Genomic DNA, 21606 nt, shown 5'->3' on the forward strand with positions numbered 1-21606 from the left:
TGAAATCGACAAACTTTTATCCGCATAGAATCGAAACTCCTGTTTATATTTTTTTATCAAGTATTCAGTCCGAAGCACGTCCAAAAATTCTCAGCGCAATTTCCATGCGGCGAGTCCACGTTTTTATCTTCTACCATCTTTCTTGTTTATTCGTTGATCGATAACGTCCAGGAAACGTGAGAAATTGAAGCTCGACGCGGGTAGCGGAGCTCGCGATATTCGTCTTTATCGTGGAATGTAATCTGAATGTAATCTAATTTAAAACGAACTCAAACAAATCCAAATGCATAAAGGAGATGAAATTCGAATGCATCGCCTTTTTCGTCATCGAATTTGGATTTTAATTAAATTAATTTGGATTTTAGTTACAAACTCATCAACTTTGTGCTCGTGGAGTCTTATATGAATAATACAAAGTTACAATTCGCTTTGCATCTTTCACCACTTATCGAATATCTCATCCGATAATTTCATGGAAGAGAAAATAAAAGAAACCACAGTGTCGTGGACATAAATACTTTGGAAACGTCGATTGCATCAGGGTAATTAATGTGCATGTACTTTGTCAATTAACCCATTTTTCGTGTGCTGAATAAACGATATGCAAACGAGATTGAGGAATGAATAAATCATTTCGTTAATGGAAAAGCTAGGAAAGTGAAAAAAAAAGAAAAAGAAAATGAAAAATAAAACATGGTACAGTGCGGAAATTAACGGTACGTTGGGTATGTTTTGATATTCGGATTTTTTTACAGTGGCATACGGATAAGCCATGTAAAGCTTTTTCGTGTCGATGGCGTTATTCTTAGCGTGTTTTCGATGGCTGACGTTTTATTTCTCGTTGAAATCAATACCGTCGAATGATGTTTCAATATTCATGTTTTTTCAAAAGGGTCCTACCAATTGAGCGATCACGAACGAAAATTCACGCACAGCCGCGGCGCGCGCGCTTCGGTCTGATATGGAGGATTTGAAATTATTCACGTTGTCCCGACTCGTTGGACAAAAACAACAATGTACGTAGTTTTTCCCTCTCGCTATCAGCCGCTCGCTCGTTTGAATAAAATTCGTCCGTCGCTTCGAACTGTCAGCCTATGCAATCCCTCGAGATTACGAGGCAGACTCTCACCGTACTCACACACGTGCCTCACACCTTTATGGAAATTGTTGATACCCGCGTTGTTGCATTTAAAGTTACGATGCAAAATGAATGCGTTTTCCCCTGACGAATTTTCTTCCGCTGGCTAATTTCTGAGGGTGCATACCCCGAAACGAATCGAATTCAAAAAAATATCTTCGAAATCTTTCGTACATAACTGTAAATGTGTGATGAAACAAGATTTTAACCGATTTACAGGTTGATTCATTGTTCATCGATTCGACGATAAATTAACTAGAGATCTCTCGTGAGATATTAAAAGAACTGGAGATGAAAAATTTCGGGTTGTTCACCCGGAAAAATGTAAAGAGGAATTCTGATTGAATTTGACAACCACTTATTCTAGTCTGCTCGAAAGAACCATTGTCTCTTCTACGCGTGTTTCGCAACTGCGCTACGTAATTCGAGCTCGCTAATCAAATTTCATTTTCGACGAATGAAGGATAATGGACGATCATGGGTTGGGAACAGAATTGAAGAAATTTCAAATATCCAGCATGTCGCACGGTCGTGAATCGAGCCGATCGTAGCTACGCCAGGATTTCGTTTTTATCGAGCCGAGCACTTGCACGATTTTTTCTGCATTCCACAATCCCCCTTTTACTCAACGTACATCCGAAGAACTTTTAGACTTTGGGCCCCTGAAACATAAAGGTTGCACGTATCGGTGGAGGTACATAGACTTTTCATAGAGCTGCGGGGAACACGACGGGAGCATTGTGGATTTGAGGGAAAGAGAACGGAAGAGGGAATTGTGCGGTTTGAGAGAAAGACAGAATATGAGAATGGGGACTTAAAATTCAGAGTCGATGTCGATCTAAAGTTCCCCTTGGCACGCGGCGTCAGGCGCGTATTTCTCATACATATATACAAACAGAAATTACATGCAGGCATGTGCATAAACTTTCGTACAACTCGGTAATTGGCACACGAGATTTTCTCAAGCCTGTGAGATATTACAAACGTGTCTATATCCATTTAGATTATTCGCGGTATATTTCGGAATGTCTATCTCATAAGTGGAGCGCATCCCTTAATTGTCTCCTTAAACGTAAGAGATTTTTAACGTTCAATAATATCTTCTCGCATCAAGATAATCCGGATGCCGGCGGAGGGTGTTCCGTATCGCTTCGTTATAATACGATTAAAACTTGTTCAACTCTTCCGCACTTCGTCCTATCAAATTTAGACGAAAGCTTAGCAAGATAACCAACGAAATTGACAATGAAGCAGATAAAATATCGTAATTTGCAGCTGCACGCGATTCGTAGATATTTCTTCAACTCCTGCTCCGAGTCGTTATTAAATTCAGCCCAAGTTTCTTGTGGCTGCTCAAGAAATAGAGTAGAGAGCAAAGTATCAATTAAATAGCGAGGGACTAGGACGAAATCGTCGCTAGTGATTCTACCGAGTTTTCCGGTCTCGCGGACACTTCGATCGGACAAATCGAAGTGTCCGAAAGGTACAGATGAGACGACACTCGAGAGCACCTATTTGATCAGGAGGCACGAATTATACTCGGTGCAGAATCACGGCCGCGCATAGCTCAGAGAGCACGCTCGGCCTACATAGTCCACTGCATGTCTCGAACCCTCGATCTCGATGGCTAATGCAGGGTCGTCGGGTAACGAGGCTATACTCGTAAAAAGTGCAGGTCCCGTTCCTTCGGCTCTTTCTCTCTTCGTGTATGTCTATAATTGTGTGTTACATACTTGCGGACTGTGCGATACGTACACACTCGCGAGTAGGAAGAATTCAACGCTGTTGAGAACATCCGATCACGGCGAGTCTCACCGTGACTCGTCCGCGATCTGGATGTCCCTGTGTATCTCGCGGAGAACATTGAAGGCAGGCAGCGCGTGCACTCGACGTTTTCTCTTCACGTATATGCTCACCACTTGGAGTAATGCTCGATCGAGCAGATTTCCGAGAAAACGAGCGATTGATGGCTCTCTCTCTCTCTCTCTTTCTCTTTCGCAGCGGTTCGCGAGCTCCTTATACTCGACGATCATCGATTTTTCACAACGCTGTACGAGTCTTCAGTCTCGTTTCTCTTGGCCGCGACGAGAGACAGCCAATAATCCGAGCTATTCGCGTTCAATGAACCTGAGATGCGAGAGGCGACGCGGTGTGCTCTTGTTGCTGTTTTTCAAGACTGCGATATATTGACGAACGTTTTTACCGCGGTTATCTTGTGCGTCTCTCAATATCAGATATTGTAAAAGTTTATTTTTCGATAATACGAAGGCTCCTTGGACGGAGGGATGAGGGGAAAACAAATTATGAGCAACTAGTACTCGTGGCTGATAGTCTCGGGAATCGGTTAGTTTTGCCAAGAGAGTTTTATTGCCGAGTAGCACCGCGATGTCTATACGCGTGCGTCGAGATCAGCTTTCGCTGTCTGTTCGCCAGAGGGTTTTACATCAACCGCCCATTCCACACTTTGCGAGATCGTTTCATGAAAACGAGGGTTGAGCCGCGGCTCCGCCGATGTGCTCACGCGTCTCTCTCCTCCTCCGCGATAATATATTCAGTCGAGACCGAAGCTAAAGTACCCTAGCTGCTTGCGCTCGATTTCTCCTCTCCCAGGGGTGCAGAGAATCGCTCCTCCATTGGTACACACTCTGATGTTCGTACTTGCAGACCAACTCGCCTATACGTTCAATCGCACAGCCGACTTCTCCCTTTGGCACGAGGAACGGAGCTGCGGAAGAACCCGGAGGTTGCGAATAACGACGGCGGCTGCCCGAACGAACAGACGAAAAGAGACAGGCGAGCCCGAGAAAGGGGCTTTCATGCTTGTAGACGCGACTGCGATTTCAATGTAGCTTCATCGATAAATTTCACTGTCGATCGACTCGTTATTGGGACTTATGGATATATGCGTGTGTATATCTCGAAATTGTGATCTCTGAACTCGCAGCATCCACTATTCTTATTGTGCAAACCCCGAGACAGACACACACGGCAATACTGCGGAGCACACATACGCGCTTGTCAATTGTAGATTGTGTTGTGTACGTTCGCAGCAAATTAGTAGGGCGAATGCGCCAGTTAACGTGTTTTTTCGGGGCACTTTTCATTCGCGAATTGCCCGCTGCTAGCAGTGCAGAAAAAAAAGGCGCGATAGTGCGGCTCGGTGCTCGAGAATGGTTGGTGCCGGTCATTTTTACCGTTGCAGCACTCCGTGGGAGTCTCTGACACGTCGCGGTGTTGATAAAAATTTTGAATCATTTGAGAAATGTTCTTTTGTTCTCGCTATACCGAACGTGTGCGTCCGAATCACTCGTATCGGAAGATCTCCTCGCGTGAATTAGTGCTACTGCTGGGAATTTTAGTTTATATCGCGCGGTGAACTCGATCGGAGCTCGTTCGCTGTATCGTGAATGGTTTGACAAAACTGCACAAAAATTTCAAGCCTGCATCGCTCTGACGTATTTGTAGCTTTGTTATTGTACGAGAAAATTCAACGGTATTGACGAAATTTCACGAGACTTTCTGTAATAATTTGTCGATTCTACTGCGATAGGTTGTTGCACACGTTAGGAATGCTACCAGCTGGCCAGCGCTACGGCAATTAATCAATTGAGCAATTCCCTCGCACGCGGCCGCGTTCGAGCTCGTGCGTGTGTTGCAAATGACACGTGAAATGGACTCCTGTCTTGCCTTTCGAAAATACAATCTAGAATTACCAATGCACGTGAATGTGCTCTCCTGCGTGTATCATTATAATTTATTACGAATCCGAGAAGAACCAACTATTTTCTCTGAAACGAACCTATTTTACTGACGAGAGCTTTTTTTATATCATAGTTCCTGATACGAATCCATTCAACGAGAGGCAATTTCTCGCTTTTCCTCCACTTCACCATTGTATGATCACCCACGATAAATGACTCCAAACGCGGTATAGCTTCGAGGGATATTTGTGTTAAATATACACCGACGTGCCCGCATTGCCGTGCGCGATACGAGCATTTCCGTTTTACATGGGAAACAGAATATACTCGACATCATTTTCTGGCTTCATCGACCCTCCGAATGGTGCATTTAAAATTCCTTTGGCGTTACGCAAATAGACACGCGTCGATCGTTTCTCGATTCCTCTCTTTATTTGGACAAGATCGGACTGTTGCATACCCTGTACTATTATCCGACTAGATTTATCGAAGATAAACTCGATCACTCGCCGAATCTTTTTTTACCTGCGAGCTCTGACACACAGCATTCTCTGAAAAAACGCGCACGATTATTTGCAAGAAAAGAAGAAAAAAGATTTCACCTAAAGGTGAAAACGAGGCTGAAAATTCTAGAGGAAAGTACTAGAAATATATCGGGGATTGCAGCATTAATTCGAAGAGCAGTAATAAGAATTGTTCTATCCATTATAATAAAAAGACTCAAAAGTCTTTTTTTTTATAAACATAGTAAAAAACGTTTTCAATCACTTGACCCTGAAAAAACTATATGAATGGTAAAATGTCCCACGTATTCGGAGTGTATTCGTGTATTTATCATAGAATTTACTATGCTGACGGTCAAAATTTGTGATTCACAGTGCATTTCCACTTATCAGTATAAGTGCAAGTTTGTCATGATGAATGACACTTGAAAACAAAACGAAATATAGTTCTCACGTGCATCACTTTTTGCTATGCACATAAAGCTGTTTGGAATTCAAGGGACGAATTAAAAATGGAAAATTCAAAAAATACCATGCTGTTTGTAATCGGTGGCTGAATACTTTGAAAATTCTTGGACAATAATATTATATTCCTCACGATACAAAACGAATTCATTTTATCCGTGTAGCAATTGCTGCTTTAGGATTAAAATTCTTCAATAATTCAAGAATTTCTATTCGCGGTCCCTTTTATTTCTAAAGTCGCACTCTTCGTTTTTGTCTCACTAGTGGAGTATCGAATTTCCATGTAGTTTATCGACTCGCATAAACTCACGTATCTCGTACTGAGTGAGCTAAATGAAGACCCAAAGCTTCGAATTCGTAATCGAGCTTCAATACCTAAATAATAAATGCCTCTATATTATAAATTGATCTGCAAACCTCGATCCGCTTTGCGCTGCGCTTATACCACCCTCGGAATAATTCAATTTTATTCGTTTATAATATAGTTCACGATATTTTATTCATCGTTTATTGATCTCGGCTCAAAAGTTAGCTCCGTCGAAAGAATAAATTATTCCTATGCGTTTTTTTCCAGACAACCCTCTGTCCACAGGCTCGACGATTGAACGTCATCAGTGGAGCACGATATATATAAACCCTGAATACTTATTCTTGCGTCAAATCAATTTTCCCCAATCTAAGGATATACGCGTGAGAGTGAGCGAGAGAAAAAGAAAGAGGGAAATAAACACAAGCAAGAACGATCACAAATCTATAGTAACAGAGTGTGTATACACAAAACGTATATGGCTCGGAGTGGTAGCTATCGATAGAACGTTATCACGTAGAGCGCGTAATCGAGAAATTGGTTTTATCCTCGCAGAATTGTGGCTGTGAACGCGGACTTATCGATACCGCAGTCCTGTCACGTTCTTATCGGGTAGAGCTTCGCGTTTCTGGGGATATCGTCACGGCCTCGACGAGCCATGGCTTTATACTATACGCGAATACGGTTCCTCCTCATTCAGGTCTTGACATATATACACACGTATAGTACATGTGCCTATGTAAACGTATATACATCCGACACAGGGAGTACGAGATCGAGAGGGCGAGAGAAAGTATAAAAAAAAGAAAAGCATTGCTAAATCTTTATGAGCAGCAAATGTCTTTGAAAGCGGATTACATTTACAATTTTTTATATATCGTGATAAAAGATCGTGGGGCTCGTGTATTAAAGTGTATTAAAATCCCGGAATTCTGGACTGCGGTGGAATTTTTGTTTTACCCTATTTTTTGTACACGTCCATTCTGATTGCGAAATTTCAAATTCGCAGTTGAATTTTTTATCGTTTCGTTCATCGTTCTACTTCGCTGTGCAATCTTCATTCATTAATGATGAATAAGAATATATAGCTCGAACTTTTTACTAAATTCTTTTTGTAATTACTTAACCTTCGTACCCTCTTCTTCAGGCTTTCCCTTTATTTAATCTCCGCTAATGGTATATGTGTTTTTCTGTTTGTTGATTTTTACTCTGGCTCGATGGGGAGCGCCCTTCCGCATCACGAAACCCTTCTTTATCTTCAATGCTTCTCTGTTCTTCGGTCGTTTCAAGCAAATTGAAAATTTGTCAAGCGAGTGGAAGAAAAACATGAATGTTTTTTTTTCCCAGGCACATGTATTATCACATGTTACGAGCTCCATTTGCCGTCTGATTGTTTTTCCTAAAGCTGTCATAACTGCGTCTTTGTTTATCTTTGTCGTCAATCGAAATTACGAGGTCTAAGATCAAGGGGAGTTGAAAAGTCTCAGATTTGAGATTGGGAATTTAGAGCGATTTGCTCCATACTTTTAAACAGTCATAAGTGATTATCGAACTCTTCCGGTTCGAAAAGTATTGGTACAGCAAAAAATTGGCATCCATGAACGCAAAGGAAAACTCCAAGTACGCACATGAACGGTTAATCATAGGACAGACGATTCGAGTTATGGGAAGTAACACTTTGTGCGAAAAATCGCCGCCCCTCGAACGATCGGAATGCAATAAATTTTCAAAGCTTTTCGCCCGACTTTAGAGGAGTTAAGCTTTTGTTCGTAGCAAATACTTGTTACGTGCAGGTGTTCAAAGGACCCGGGATATCGGAGCCTGTAACGGAGTGGGACGTGATCCACGTCAAAGCAACGAGGCGTCAACCCTTTTCTTTGCCCTTTTTGGCGCTCGTATGTCAAGCTAGGTCTATATAAATGTGGGCGCGCGCGATTTCGACACCCTGAGACGACCATTCACACTTCGGTGGTCAACGATAAATCTCGTTTCCGCCATTGGGATTCTCGACTTTTCTCGTCTCTTCAACTTTTTCCCTACGATGTGGACACCGTATCTCGAATGCCTTTTGTTCCGTGACATTCTCGCGCGAAATATCTACCGCCCATTGAGCTCTGGTCTTCGTGTACGCACCGCGCACCTACTCGACTTCGATATTTCTTCCGCTGGTATATCATTCTCACTATTTTCACAACAGCAAGTTTATATTTTCGAATGATGTAAATTGGATCTTTTTTTACTTCTCAATTAAAGATATAATCATTCTAAATTAATGACAGAGTTATTCATTCGAAATGTAAATCAATTTTTTCAACTCATCTTTTGGCGAATGAAATTACAAGGCATTAATTGATCGGGGATCCATCATTGACTGAATCCGAAATTTCAACGACGTTGAAGTTTGCAACGTTGGAGTCCAACGAAATGATCTTAAAAACCTCTCCAACAGTTCCATGCGAATTTGCAATCCGCAGTTTTTCAATCTACACCAATGATTTCGTGAAATAAAAAATGAATGAATTGTAATTGTTTTTTTCCTCAATCCCTCCTTGGATACGAACGTTGCAAACTACAGCGTCGTAAATTTCATTCGTCCGAGAATTTTTTTATGATCGAGAAAAAATATTAATAATAAAAAGACAGAAGGCTAAGACAGGAATGGGCCAAGCCAAGAAGAAACAAAATGTCGAAATTCGAAAATGTGAGGTTATACGAGTGCTCATTACCAATTTCGTTCAATCTTTAACGTAATATATCTTCATTACTAGTAAGACGTCTCGAATTTTTTCCCAAACCTTCGATATATACTTCATCGTTATTGTGTAATTTTTTATAAACTTCGTAAGAAGCGTTCATTCGTTGTATGGAAAGATGAACGATTTTTGTTTGCATAGTCCTTATACCCCCGTGGTATTTTTTCTTCATATTAAAACACGTTTATCTCAATAACCAATAAGACGAACCCTTTAAAATTGGACACGCGTGTCATAGTCAACTACTAAATTTCAAGACTTTCTTAAGAAAATCGTTCGTGCAACCTTAATTCCCAATTTTTCGAATGATTTGACGCAGTACGTTTTTTCGAGGTGAGCTTACGAAGCTGGCACCACACCTGACGTAGATTAACCGCGCATATAAATTTATTCGACTCGATCTTACCGATGGGTGCTTGCATTATAACCGATCCGATAATCGCCTTCGCGGAAGGCAATGTGAAAATGAAAAAGTTCTCTAAAAGTCTGTCATATTTGAATCCCGGTTCGAATCGATCATGAATTCCGTAGGGGATTCCGTTAATCGTGAAGAATGAAGGAGAATACGATTGAATTTGCATTTCATTCGGTTTAACTACCACCGCGATCGACTCGATGTCGCTGTTTTTTGCTTCGTCCGTGTTTTCCTTTTCCACAATGCTCCTTTTTCCTTTCAGTCGATCTTAAAGCTCAGAGATCCGCGACTCATGGTGGAAGCTTCGGTTCGTGAATTATCGCATAACCGTTGAGGATAGGTGCACTGTGTGCGCACGCGGAGGAGAAAGAGCGCACGCGTTTAAATAGGCGGGGAGTATATAAACCCTCGACAAAGATAAAAACTCGAGCCGCCATGCAAATTATTCCCCGGAGGACGAAGATGGTCGTTTCGCCCGGGTCATATATAAGGCTCGAATTTAATGCTTCCTCGTCCATCACTCGGACCGTTCCCTTTGTCTAATCCACGAGGCGGACATTTTTCCTCCCTCATCTCCTGTTTCGCGTATCCTCTCTCCGCGAGCGAAGCAACTATACGTCGGGCTTGCAGATCCCATCGGAAAGAAGAAGACTCCAGAAAAGGCTCGAACGAGCATTCTCGATGCTAACCTTATCGCGAACTATCCTTTTTTTTCTCTTAGCCTCACAAGGATTGCTCCCTGGGCGCAAAATGATAGCCGGTGTGTTCTCCGAAAAGGAAACCCCCTCGCGGATCTTGTCTACTGGAAGAATTCCTCCTGTCGTCGCTCAACTTCCTCCTCCTTTTTCTGCTTTCTCTCCCCCACAGACCGATCCACCTCTTCGCTTCTTCCTCTTCGTTCACATTTACGACACACTCACTCTTATATTACGGAAAAGCCCGGCGAGAAACTTGTTTCATTTCCCTCGTAAATTCTCATGTTTTCTCCCTCCTTCTCTTTCTCTTTCCCACTGTCCTGCACACCTTTCTTATTCTTATTCTTCTCCCCGACTTCTTTTTCCCCTGCATCTCTCATAATATCGTAGATTTTCATGCTCCAAGAATACACACTCGGAAGGAGGAGGATATCTCGCGAGTCATCGTAAATTCTCAACTTCTATTGTGAACAATTATTGAATGTCGTAGCGATTCGTGTCGCATTCCTCTCGCTTCCCAACCTAACACCATTATCCTGATCCTACAATCATTCTACCGTATATTTCGATCGTTAACAACCATCCGAGCAAAAAAATCCCATAATCACATCTCGCTCACAGCGATTATTTAGTACACGCGAATGCTACGAAACAGAAACGCCGAAGAAGACATTTTTATTGTCGTATCGGAAACACCACTTTTCCTCGTTAACTTTTCGTCTCTCGCCGCTTGGTGAGTTTCGTTCGAGATTCGCTGACGAAGTAAGTACACTTCGTCTTTTGGCCGCCATGCTCTTTTTGCTGACCACGAACCTCAATGCCTGTATAACCTGCTCGAGCTTACTAGCTTCACCGGAAAGAGCCAGATTTATCGACACTCCTTGCCTCGTTCATCTCTCCTCCCGTTTAATGATCTCTCACTCGAGCTCTTGTTGCGACCAGAAAGAACGTGGACATGTGCTCTCCCACGGTAAAAGCCACTTTACGATCATCTTGTCTATAACATCAATCGAACCTCTTATCTCTTCGCGAATCCCCGATATTTTATCCAATTCGTTACGGATCTTGTATTTCATTTCTTTCAATATCATTTTGTTCGATTTATTTTGTCAAAAAATAACTTGCTTTAGAATTTGTCTATTTAGCCTTCTGGTCCATTGGAAAACTCTGCTTCGCTCCGTGCTCTTAATCCATCGATTTTCATTCGGTATTCTTGTTCAAACATTCTGTGCGAGTCTATTCCGCGAGCTTAGCGCAGTATCGACTAAGGACGGAGTACCGTTACTCTCAACCAGCAGATTGTTCGCTTCTCAATCCGGTGTCTTACAAACATTCTAAAATTTCTATTCTACCGAATAACTTTTGAAAAGGAGTTTTCACAATTGTGTTCAAACGAGCAACGCTGGATCGAAGTAAAATTCATTGAAAATAATTGTCCGAATTGTCCATAATTTATGCCCGTATGCACAGCAGTTTCCTTTTTTTTTGTGCTCAAATTATTTGATTTATTTACAAATGTGTACAAAATCAATAATTACGTTCAAAGTAGATATATTAATAACTTGAAAATAAACGATTGCACGGGGCGCTTTCAGCCTGATAAATGAATGACAACAGACCGGGGATAAAGTACAAAGTTTCCTGTTCATTTCACAAATCCTCTGTTCGCTTCGAGTTTCCAATCGGAATAACAAGTGTCCGAGAGCGAACGAATGTTGGAATAAGTCGCTAGATAAAACTCCGTGTGCGGTCTGATCGAAGGTTCGGGAGGAAGTCCCTATACACAAAGAGATAGCGAGAGAGAGAGAGAGAGAGAGAGAGAGAGAGAGAGAGAGAGGCGCTCTGTGGAGTGATGTTGGACGATTAGTCGATGGCGTCGTCTCGTCAGGCATGTACAAATGTGGGATTACTCTAATGGCGTACCGGTGTAACCCCAGAGCTCTCTGAGCCATCGAAGGAACGTTGACTCCGTTGTGTGAGAAAAGCGTTTGTCGACGATAAAGCGAGAGCAATATAGAGCTGCCCCCCCCCCCCCCCCCCCCTCCAACCCCTCGCTCTCTTCACGTTTAAACGTCAAACCTTAGTTAAATGATGTTGGGTTTAGGTGCTGGCGTGGAGCACTATCGCGAACTAAGCCAAAGGATTCTTTTTATTCGTGCAACGATAGAGATTCGGTTTTACGAGGGGAAAAGATTGAAGGAGTTTCACAAAAATATATAAACTTGCAAATGAAATCGCTGGCTCCGAGGAGAGAACTCGCTATCATTTTCACCTCGAAGAAACGTTCTTGCGACGACAAAGTATCGACACCACATATATTCTCCATCGGGATGCAAGCGATATCTCCATTCTTTGGCATATTCAGAAAACGTTTCATCTCGCTTAGTTTCCTCGCTCACTTTTGCCTCGGAGTGCAACAGCAAAATTCTCTCATTTTATCCAACTTCTCTTGGCTATTTTCCACCTTTTCTTTCACCATCCAAATACAGACGCAATGAAATTGCAGTCGGGAATCTCCATGTAAATGTAAAAACAAAAAGACGAAAGGAGCGTGAACCTGTTTCGGCGAGCATCGATTCTATTTCTACCTTTCGACCGGTCGGTTAATGAAGAGAACAAAAGCACTTTCTTCGATCGATGTAAAAGATCCTCTGGCCAGTCGATGTCTGGCATTAAATCGATCCTTCGCATTGGCTACCATTATCCTATCTTGTGAATAACTTTCCGACATGTACGAATAAGCATACGAATCGGCTTCTTCTAGTTGCAAAAATTTCGCTACGTACGAACCATGTCGGGACCGTCGGCATTTCCTACTTCCTTAATTTTCTCTTCTCTTATTCCGTGTACGATTCTTATGAAATCCAGTATAGTAATTTGTACAGAAGCGAGTTCAATTGTCCAATCTCAATACCTGCCGTATTCACTGAATTCGAATGCTTGAGAGACATACGCGAGTGCACGATCGCCATCGCATCTGCTTTCTCGAACTTTTAATCGCGGGTTTAGCTATAAATTTGCCAAGAGCCAAGAGCAAAAAGTCAAACGAATATAGGAAATCCAGTTGAGATTTTATTTCGATAGGGATCACTGGGTCTTACTCTTTTACCTACTAAAACCTTCAATCACCATACGCTCTAGTGGAATTAGGATCGAATCCCTAATGCGAGCACTTTTATACGAAAGCAATCTATTCCGGACTTTAACGAGCTCATCGATCCGTTGTTCTCTGTTACCAGGGTGAGGTCAACGCGTGTAATTAGAGAATAGAAACTGCTGTCCCATCGCGTTCATTAATATTCTGTGCTTAGAATCTCGGCGAGAGTATCCGCTTGGTGGAAAAAAAAAATCTTTATTGTCTCGTGGTTGACCCGGGGAGCGTTATGGACCGATCTCTCTTTCCTCGCAACGTTAGTCCGAGTGCTTGATTAATTATCCTTTCTTCTTTTCATTGGGTCGGCGTTTCGCTTGCTGTCGATCATTCGGAGTACGGAGCATGATGAAAAGCGAATAAAAGTAGCAGGTCCGTGAACCGTTAGCAAAACCGGTCAGCCAGAGGTCAAGCCGATGGAGCTCGCTTCGATGATTCTTCTTTCGGGCTTTCTTGTCTCGTCTCCTTCACCAACGTACGGCTCGCTCGTTAAAGGTTTGCCTATTTCGATGCAAGCTTTGCAGCTCTGGCGCAGTTGACCCCAAAGACCCTGTGCATAAGCCCTCGCTAAATCCTGCGGTATAGGGATTGCTCTATCGAACGCATTTTCCCTCGAGCTCTCCCCTCGATTCAACAGTCATCCTTCTATATATCTATCAATGTTTCAGGGCTCTCGAATGTCGCTATGTGCGAATGCAGTCTATAAACGCCATGGGCGTATATACCTAATCGTTTCTGCGTATATATTCGCGTGGTTTTGGTTCACCGATCTCTGCGAGAGACGTACGAGGTTTCTGTCCGCAGCGGCTTTGGTTTTATCAGTGACCAATGCGAGGGTTCTCTGGAGAGATCGAGCGCCGCGATACATCGACGAGGATGCAATATCGCGTACAAGTTTTGCCCTCAAATCCTCGTGGTTGGCCAAGAGTCAACGCCGAAATTTAGCCGTCGCAAAAAAGCAAGCTCATTTCCCTCTTCCAACTGCCCGTGTAGCTTTTTCCTTCATCTTCCTCACTTTCTTTCGTGTCTGGTAAAGAAAAGTGGAGGTTTTTCTTTTGCCGCATTCGAGCCTCTTGTGTACTATCTTCCCCGGAGTTTTCTCAGCTAGAGCCTCGCTCTCACGGGCTTTCTTTCCCACCTACGAAGCCTCTCCCTGCTTGCGCAAGCACGAGCCACCCGAGGCTGGCTTAAAAGAGGTTGGATTTTCCAGACGCGAAACTTTCTTACCGCGTTACCGCGTTAAATTAAATTACGAGCTAGAATTACACGAATTTTCGTTCCGGCTGTTCTCAACAAGCCGTATAGCAGCGAAATTTAGTAGTGACTTCGTATAAGTGCACGCATGCATATACTCGTGGCTATTGCGCATGCATATATGCATACAAACATTGAATATACGAAGCGAATCGCAAGCAGGCCGCGTCCAGCTGTCTTTCCTGAGGTCGCTCGTATGCACTCGCACAACTCCTGACGACTACCTGCGAGATCTCCTTGTTATCCCTGTGCGCGAGTAGTTATCGGTACGAGTGCTCTCGTCCCTTTCCTGTCACCTTTCGCCATGTGTACTTTGGGCCTGCGCACTTAACGTATCTGCGGCCTCTCGCGTTGACAAATGTCTCAACTTCTTTGTCCCCCGACTTGAGTGTAACTTTCCGTGTCTCTTTTCCACCGCTCATAAGCCTCTGCGTACATAGAGAACGCGTATGCACAGGAACGGCGTCCACTTACGGAATATTTAAACGTGTTATTGCCCCAGGGCCAATGTAGTGTACGCGAGCGTTAGCCACAATCATATAGCGAGCATCGTCTTCCAAGAGCGTTTAAACTTTCAACAGCAATGTCCCAAGAAATTGTTCTTATACGATTGTTATACCGAACGTAGTTTAAGTTTTGCTGAATCAGTCATGAGCCAATGACGTGGCACAATGAAAAGTGTGGTAAGGGCATGGGTATGGAGGTGCGGAGCTTAAATTATAAAAGTATTATTCAGAAGAAGAGTGAATTCGAAAATGTGCTTCACCGCGATCTTTCATTTCGCAAGGCTCTAAGGGCAAGCCCATTTTTCAATAGTCCCGTCGACGAACAAGACAAATTGAATCTATCATCGTTTCGGTAGTCGGACGCAAATGCAGCGTTTGGTTCTTTGTGCGCGCGCTTGCAACTCTACACGAATAAGCGTCGCTGCTGTCTCTATATATGCACATGCATAAACGGTAAAATCGTTTCTGTTAGTTAGAGCGGAATATTATTACGGAGAAAGGTACGTGTAATATGTACCTAACGAGAGGTAATATTACATTGGATATAAAAAATGATATAACGCGGAACGGAGAGCAAAGAGGAGCAGAGGGAGAGGGAGAGGTGTTCTAGCTTGTCCCGGGGTTTGCTGTGTGCACGTGCGGCTTTTCGTATACGGGATATATAACTGGCCGTGAATCATGAGGTGTATTATACAACGGTGAAGGCGAGAGAGAGAGAGAGAGAGAGAGAGCTCTCGTTGCCTGGCGCTTGGCTACATTTCTATATTCCCGGTTAACAAGACAATATTGCGAGTTGCATAAAAATGCGATTTAGGAGGCGTACGAACATCGGGGTGGTGTTCGGCATGAAGTATACAAACAAACGGCTGTATATTACATGATAAAATGATAGCGGTGCGTTATATGGAGCTATGCGACAGTTAATCGAATATAAAATATTGAAAGATCGAACGTTCATACGAGTTATTACATTTAATACGCGTATCGATTCTGTTTTGACGTTTGAATATTTTCTCGTTGCAGATCAGCGCACTGCCAAACGGAGCGAGGACAAAGGAGCTTCCGGCTAAAAGGTAAATTTGTATATCGTGAATTAGGAGGGAGTCTGGAAATATGTACGTTCGCGTTGTATATCGTGTTTGACGCGTGGTATACAATGATCCCTACACCTAAATCATTCCGAGTTCAAAGTTGTTTTTATCGCGACGAGAGTTTGGGATAAGCGGGAGGAGGAGAGATAGGAAATTTGTTGCTGGGAATTTGTCATCGTTGGTTCTTGAATGGTCCAGGTTGATAACAATACTCGTACGTCTGCTCTCTTCTCTCCCTCTCTTTTCATTTCTCTCTCCTTTTTTGCTATACGTTGGTTGCCTTGAAACATTCGTGTCGACTATGCGACGCCAGGCGTTGCAGCATCCGCCATGAGGTTTAATAAGTGCAGCGCGTAATGAAACCCATTCATATAAAAGTTTTCCGCGCTAGGTGACGCTTTAATTGAACGCGACTCGTGCCACTGCCCTGGCAGCTTTTACCTTTTCGTTCTTTCCTTCTTTCGTTCGTTCTCCCTCCTCTCATCTTCGCATCGCTCGCGTGTATGTGAGCTTCTCTATACGATACTAAATCTATTTTGTAGGAGCGTGGTCGTGAGGTCCTCGCGCGATACATCACCCGGTGCATCCCTTCCCATCGAAACTCCTCCTCCCGATCCCCTTTATTCTTCTTTCCTCCTCTTTTTCTCCTATCTTTATTCATCCTACTCTCGCTCTTTCTCTCGCCCCAACAGCTTTCCCGGTAACCCGTCGCTTATATACGAGCAATACACTATTCCAGATATCTTTCAGTGCGCGCTATGCGAACGGTGGAAACGAATTTCCGGTACTCCGACTCTCTTTCGTTCGCCTTCGTATCTCCTCATGCAAAAGCCTATATCCAATATTGGCGAGCCAACCATCGACAGATGAGTCCGCAATCTATGACAATCTCGATTAGCTATACACTGCTGCGCCGCTATACTTTCAAACACAAATTTCAAGCTCTCGATGTATACATATAAGCGTTGTCGCATATTCGACTCGCCTCGTATGTTTTTTCTAGCATTAGAAAAGGAGAAAAAACGAAGACGGAACGAATACCGAAGACCGGGTATCGCTAATCACCGTACTCGCTCGTCCTCTTAGGCGTCCTTGAGCTGCAATAACTAACGAAGACATTTTTTATTATCGGAAAACAATCGAGAGTTCCAATCTACTCGGGAAATCGCAATTATTCCTCCGGACAAATTTAATAATGCAATTGGATTGACGATACGAAAACAATCGAAATATCTTTGCGCCGGTACTCGAATGCGATTGGTCTCTTTAATTTTAGAATCGAAAAATTCTGCACTACGAAGCAAAACGATCCCTGGCAGACCCACATTCGAGGCTCTCTTTAATTTTTTACAAGTTCCTACTCGGTATTGTACGTCCTCGTGTCAACACGAGAAAGTCGAATCAATCATTAAGGTTTGGAGGTTATTAAAGGGAAATAGCACCGAGTATATTCATTCTTCTTTGCTGTCAGTCGCACCAGAGAGAGCTTTGCCTCTCGCTTAATACCCCCGTCGGTTAGATGTCAAGAAAAAAGTCGGCTATACGGGACGTCAACGAACGCTGTCGCTATGCTCTTGGAAAAACCGACTCGACGGCGACCCACAGGTCCTCGTTCCAAACCCTCGTTGCCTGCAAAGTCTTTACCCCGTAAAGTCTGTGTAGGTGACAATTTATATCCATATGCATAGAAAAAAATGAGGGTGTGCGCGCGCGTGTGTGTTCCTTCGTTTCATCCGCGCTCGTTTACTCTGACCGACATTCCCACCCTCCCAACCTCGCCTCTCGTCCACTAATCGCGTCGGTCTTGGCCAAGAGACTCATTAATTTTTCATCGATCCCTGTCCCCCTCACGGACATTGATATTTAATGTTTGCTTTCGTCGTGTACCGGCGGTCAGATCCATAACCGCGATACTCCCAAACTGCAAATTTTACGTTTTGCGATAAGTTTCACCTTCTTGTTTGCTTTTATAAAATGTCTCTTCATTCTCACTTGATACTTGTCCGTACAACTTTATCTCCTCGGACGAGAAGCTCGCGTCTCGAGGTCCAACGCTCCAGCCATGCTTTTACACGCTCGGAATATTCCAAACAATCAAGCAAGTCCGTAACGAAGAGCAAAACCTTTTTCTCATTCTTTCAGTTGTCTTTTTTCCTCGGCTGCTGCACCAATTACGTCAATCTGTTCGAAGCTCCGACGATTACTTCGTTTATCACGATTCGCCTCTTTCTTTTTAGAGCTAATTATTATTGATAAGAACCCTGTGCTATGTTGTCACACTTTTCACTGACGGTCGACAAATTGAGCAAAAGAACTTATTTTTACGTTGCTTGAAACAAAAGATTCATCTCTCCTTCTTTTTTTCCATTTCCCTGCCTTCTCCTCGCCCACGTTTTTCTATATTTCGTGCTTCAGGCGCGATGCTCGACGAGTTCGTCTTTGGGAAGAATTCTCGTTTCAGCTGAATTTTCTTCGGCTGCATAAATCCGGAAAGGGAGAAAGACAAAGAGAGAAATAGCTATCGTCGTAAATCGGAAATCGAATACCGATCGGGGGCCATCGACGAGATATCGAGTGCGAGTTTGAGAACACGTTCGCCTAACTTCAATTTCGCCTTTCTCGTTTCCTCCACACTTTCACCATTTTGCTTTTTTTTCACCTCGGCTTTGGAGCTCTCTAATTTGGCAATATCACTGCTCGAAATTTCACCCAACCTGGTGTGTGATAAAGCGGTATCGAGATTTGGATGAAAGGACAGAAAATCCTGTGCGATAAATATCTGTATATACGCTGATGCGATAATGCCGCGTATCGGATAACAACGAACGCAGAGACGTGCCTCGTGCTATCGGATCGGCTGTTCGATGAAGAACGAACAACGCACGAAGAATTTGACAGAGGGATTATTTTTTCTGGCTCTCTTCAACATCGACAAATAACATAATGCAAACGGTTTGGAACAGTCGCTGCTCCGTCAGATGCGACACGAGATAACGCCGCTAGTGAAATTAATCATCCAGGCTTTACGATTTATTATTAATCCCCCTTTGAAAGGGCTTAATCAGATAATAATCAATAATATTCGTTAATCGAATGAAATATGTGTCATAGGTCGTTATCGTTCATTTTTATTCGATCGCTTCATAATTCAGTGGTGTAAAAAGTTATCAATTCTGCACGAAGTTGATGTTTGTATAAAGCACAAAAAAAAACGGTGCATCAATTCGAAGAGAATTTTTATCGATGGTAATCCAGCACGAAGAGCGTGCTATCTCAAGCGTTTTCATATTCGAGAACGAATGCGAAAATAAAGTGCCTAGTTATTGAGACGGTGAGAAGAAAATTTCATAGTCGACACACCTCGATGCGAGGCAGGTTAACGGAACAGGTGTCAAATAAAATATCTTGATACATTTTACTTTTACGTTCGTCCGAATCGCCACGCACGTATATAAATGCGATATCGTCACGTGTCACCCGATAAGATTGAAGCTTCCTGTGCAGCGCACGCAACCGCGAGATGACTGTATAAAATATCTCCGATTGCGAGTCTCGTTCCAATGTAGCGTGCACGCTCCGACGCTCCGTAATAATTGCCTCGATTATTCCTGCGACTGTAACGTTCGTCGAACTCTGTTCTACCCAGTCAAATAGCTCAAATCATTACGTGTTGCAACGACAATTGCATAAGTTTACTCATTTTTCAACTAGAATAGAAAATAAAAAATATGCTGGGACAATTAAAGCTAAATAAATAATGACGCAGTAGCGGAAACGACTGCTTCAAATGTTCAATGCAATTAACCACAGTGAGAGACAGAAATTATTGGAGTCTCAAATCGACTAGAAAATTCATGAATTCGGGTAATTCGTCGTCGAAGTTGCTCCCGCAAAAGTACCAGAGGATTATCATTTATTTTTATATTCCTTCGCGGTTCAATTCGTTCTAGAAACTCCATTATATTTGTGACACCACTCCTTTTGAGGTTACACACTCACTTTCGGTCACAAATTTGCACTTGGACTTTTCAAAACGTTTTATTTCATCCATGAATGTATGGAATTAATCTTTCAACGAGACTTTTTAGGGGTAACAATTCCTTAGTAATCGATTACAATCATTAAAAAAAATTGAAAAATAAAGTTTTATCATAGAAAAATGGCCAAATTGAGGAAAGGAAATTTGAAAACTTGTTTTTTTTTTTTTTTTTTAATTTTCGGGGGGTGCAAATTTGCACCAGTGTGGTGTCTACGGGTTAAAAAAGACACGATCGTACATGAGTAGCTCTGCAGTTTTGGATTCTTATAAAAGATCAAGGAATAGAAACGAAGCAGGATTTTCCAAAGAATTTTGTCGGCGCATGAAACAGCATTTAAGAACAGTTTTCTTTACACGGCCCACTGCTTTCAAATCATTTGCTCACTTATTGATTGAAATTTCTGCGCACAAAAGCAGTTCTCTCGCAGGTGTAGCGTTATCGAAGTGAATATCTCGATGAAACCTCTGGCAAGTTCTTCATCAAATACAAATCAATTTAATTGCGAAGCCGTTATCTCGTCGAGAGCCAGCTGTGACGGTTGGCACAGTCAAAACTATCGACCGGAGAAGGGATTTATTCATGGAAAATGAGAATTTACTCTATCATTCAGTCGGATGACAAACGTCATTTACCCAGTGCAAAAGGAAGCTCAGCTCGAAAGACAACGGCGATATCCACTCAAGAGATTGTGCCGTCTTCGCTCGCTCTCAAACTACTAAAAGTAAAATCGAGCAAACTGGTCGAACTAGAAATAGAATAAAAAGAGATCCACTCGTTTGGAGAATTCTTTTCGTGTTCCACGGCTTCGACGCAAATTCGTCGCGTCACTCACACCGAGCTTCGTTATACGCGAGAATCTTCAAGGACTCTGAAAATTTGAAGGGGATCTCTCCGTCGTCAACGACTCCGTCGCGTCTCCATTGTTTCGCGCGATTGTCAAGAGCGCTTCTCTCCTCCCTTTCAGAGCCTGAAACTTATTCGGCTTACACTTTGATAATGCGCCGCAGTCTCTGACTTCAGATAGACCGTGTTTTCATGCGAATATTTTTTCGTTGATTAATTTAATGATTCAGAAGTATCGGCCCAGCGAGTCTCTAATTATTTGCCAATGATCATAACGAATTCGTAAACTTTATTAAACCGATAACTCGACCATGCTGGAGCAAATAGAAAACACAGTCAACGTCGATTCGCTTGTGCAAAGCGAACTCTGTCACACACACACACACAGACTCGGAGCTCCGAAAACACGAACAAGAACGATGGCACGAGAGACAATATTCCAGAGAACAGATCGACATCTGCAACAAATCCCCGATTTGTTTCGCCAAAAATATCGCCGAATCGAGGTTTCCGCAATTCCAAACGGTTCGATGTACACAGAGGGGAATATCGGTTGAAAGAACTTTGCTTTACACTAACTAAAAGTTTAGCAGAGTACTAGGGTATATTAGCGCGCGCTTAAGCGCGCGTATAGGGGTTTATTAGCGCTGCTGCGCCCAAGGAAAGCTTATAACCACTCGCGTATACACCACTGCCAAATTGATAGTAAACATGAAACTGACAGCAAGACTCCGAATTTGAAAG

At 42.8% G+C, this 21606-nt stretch overlaps 1 protein-coding gene across 3 annotated transcripts in view; it reads left to right on the plus strand.

Moving 5' to 3' along the window:
• Pgant9 (polypeptide N-acetylgalactosaminyltransferase 9) overlaps positions 1-21606 on the plus strand; it is a 163563-nt gene that overhangs the window by 90862 nt on the left and 51095 nt on the right. For all 3 annotated transcript variants that reach the window (XM_043413884.1, XM_043413882.1, XM_043413883.1), the window contains one exon: positions 15912-15961. The gene's annotated coding sequence lies outside the window, so the exon portion shown is untranslated. The remainder of the gene's footprint in view (positions 1-15911; positions 15962-21606) is intronic.

Source organism: Venturia canescens, chromosome 3 (genome assembly GCF_019457755.1).
Source record: "Venturia canescens isolate UGA chromosome 3, ASM1945775v1, whole genome shotgun sequence".
Taxonomy (NCBI): domain Eukaryota; kingdom Metazoa; phylum Arthropoda; class Insecta; order Hymenoptera; family Ichneumonidae; genus Venturia; species Venturia canescens.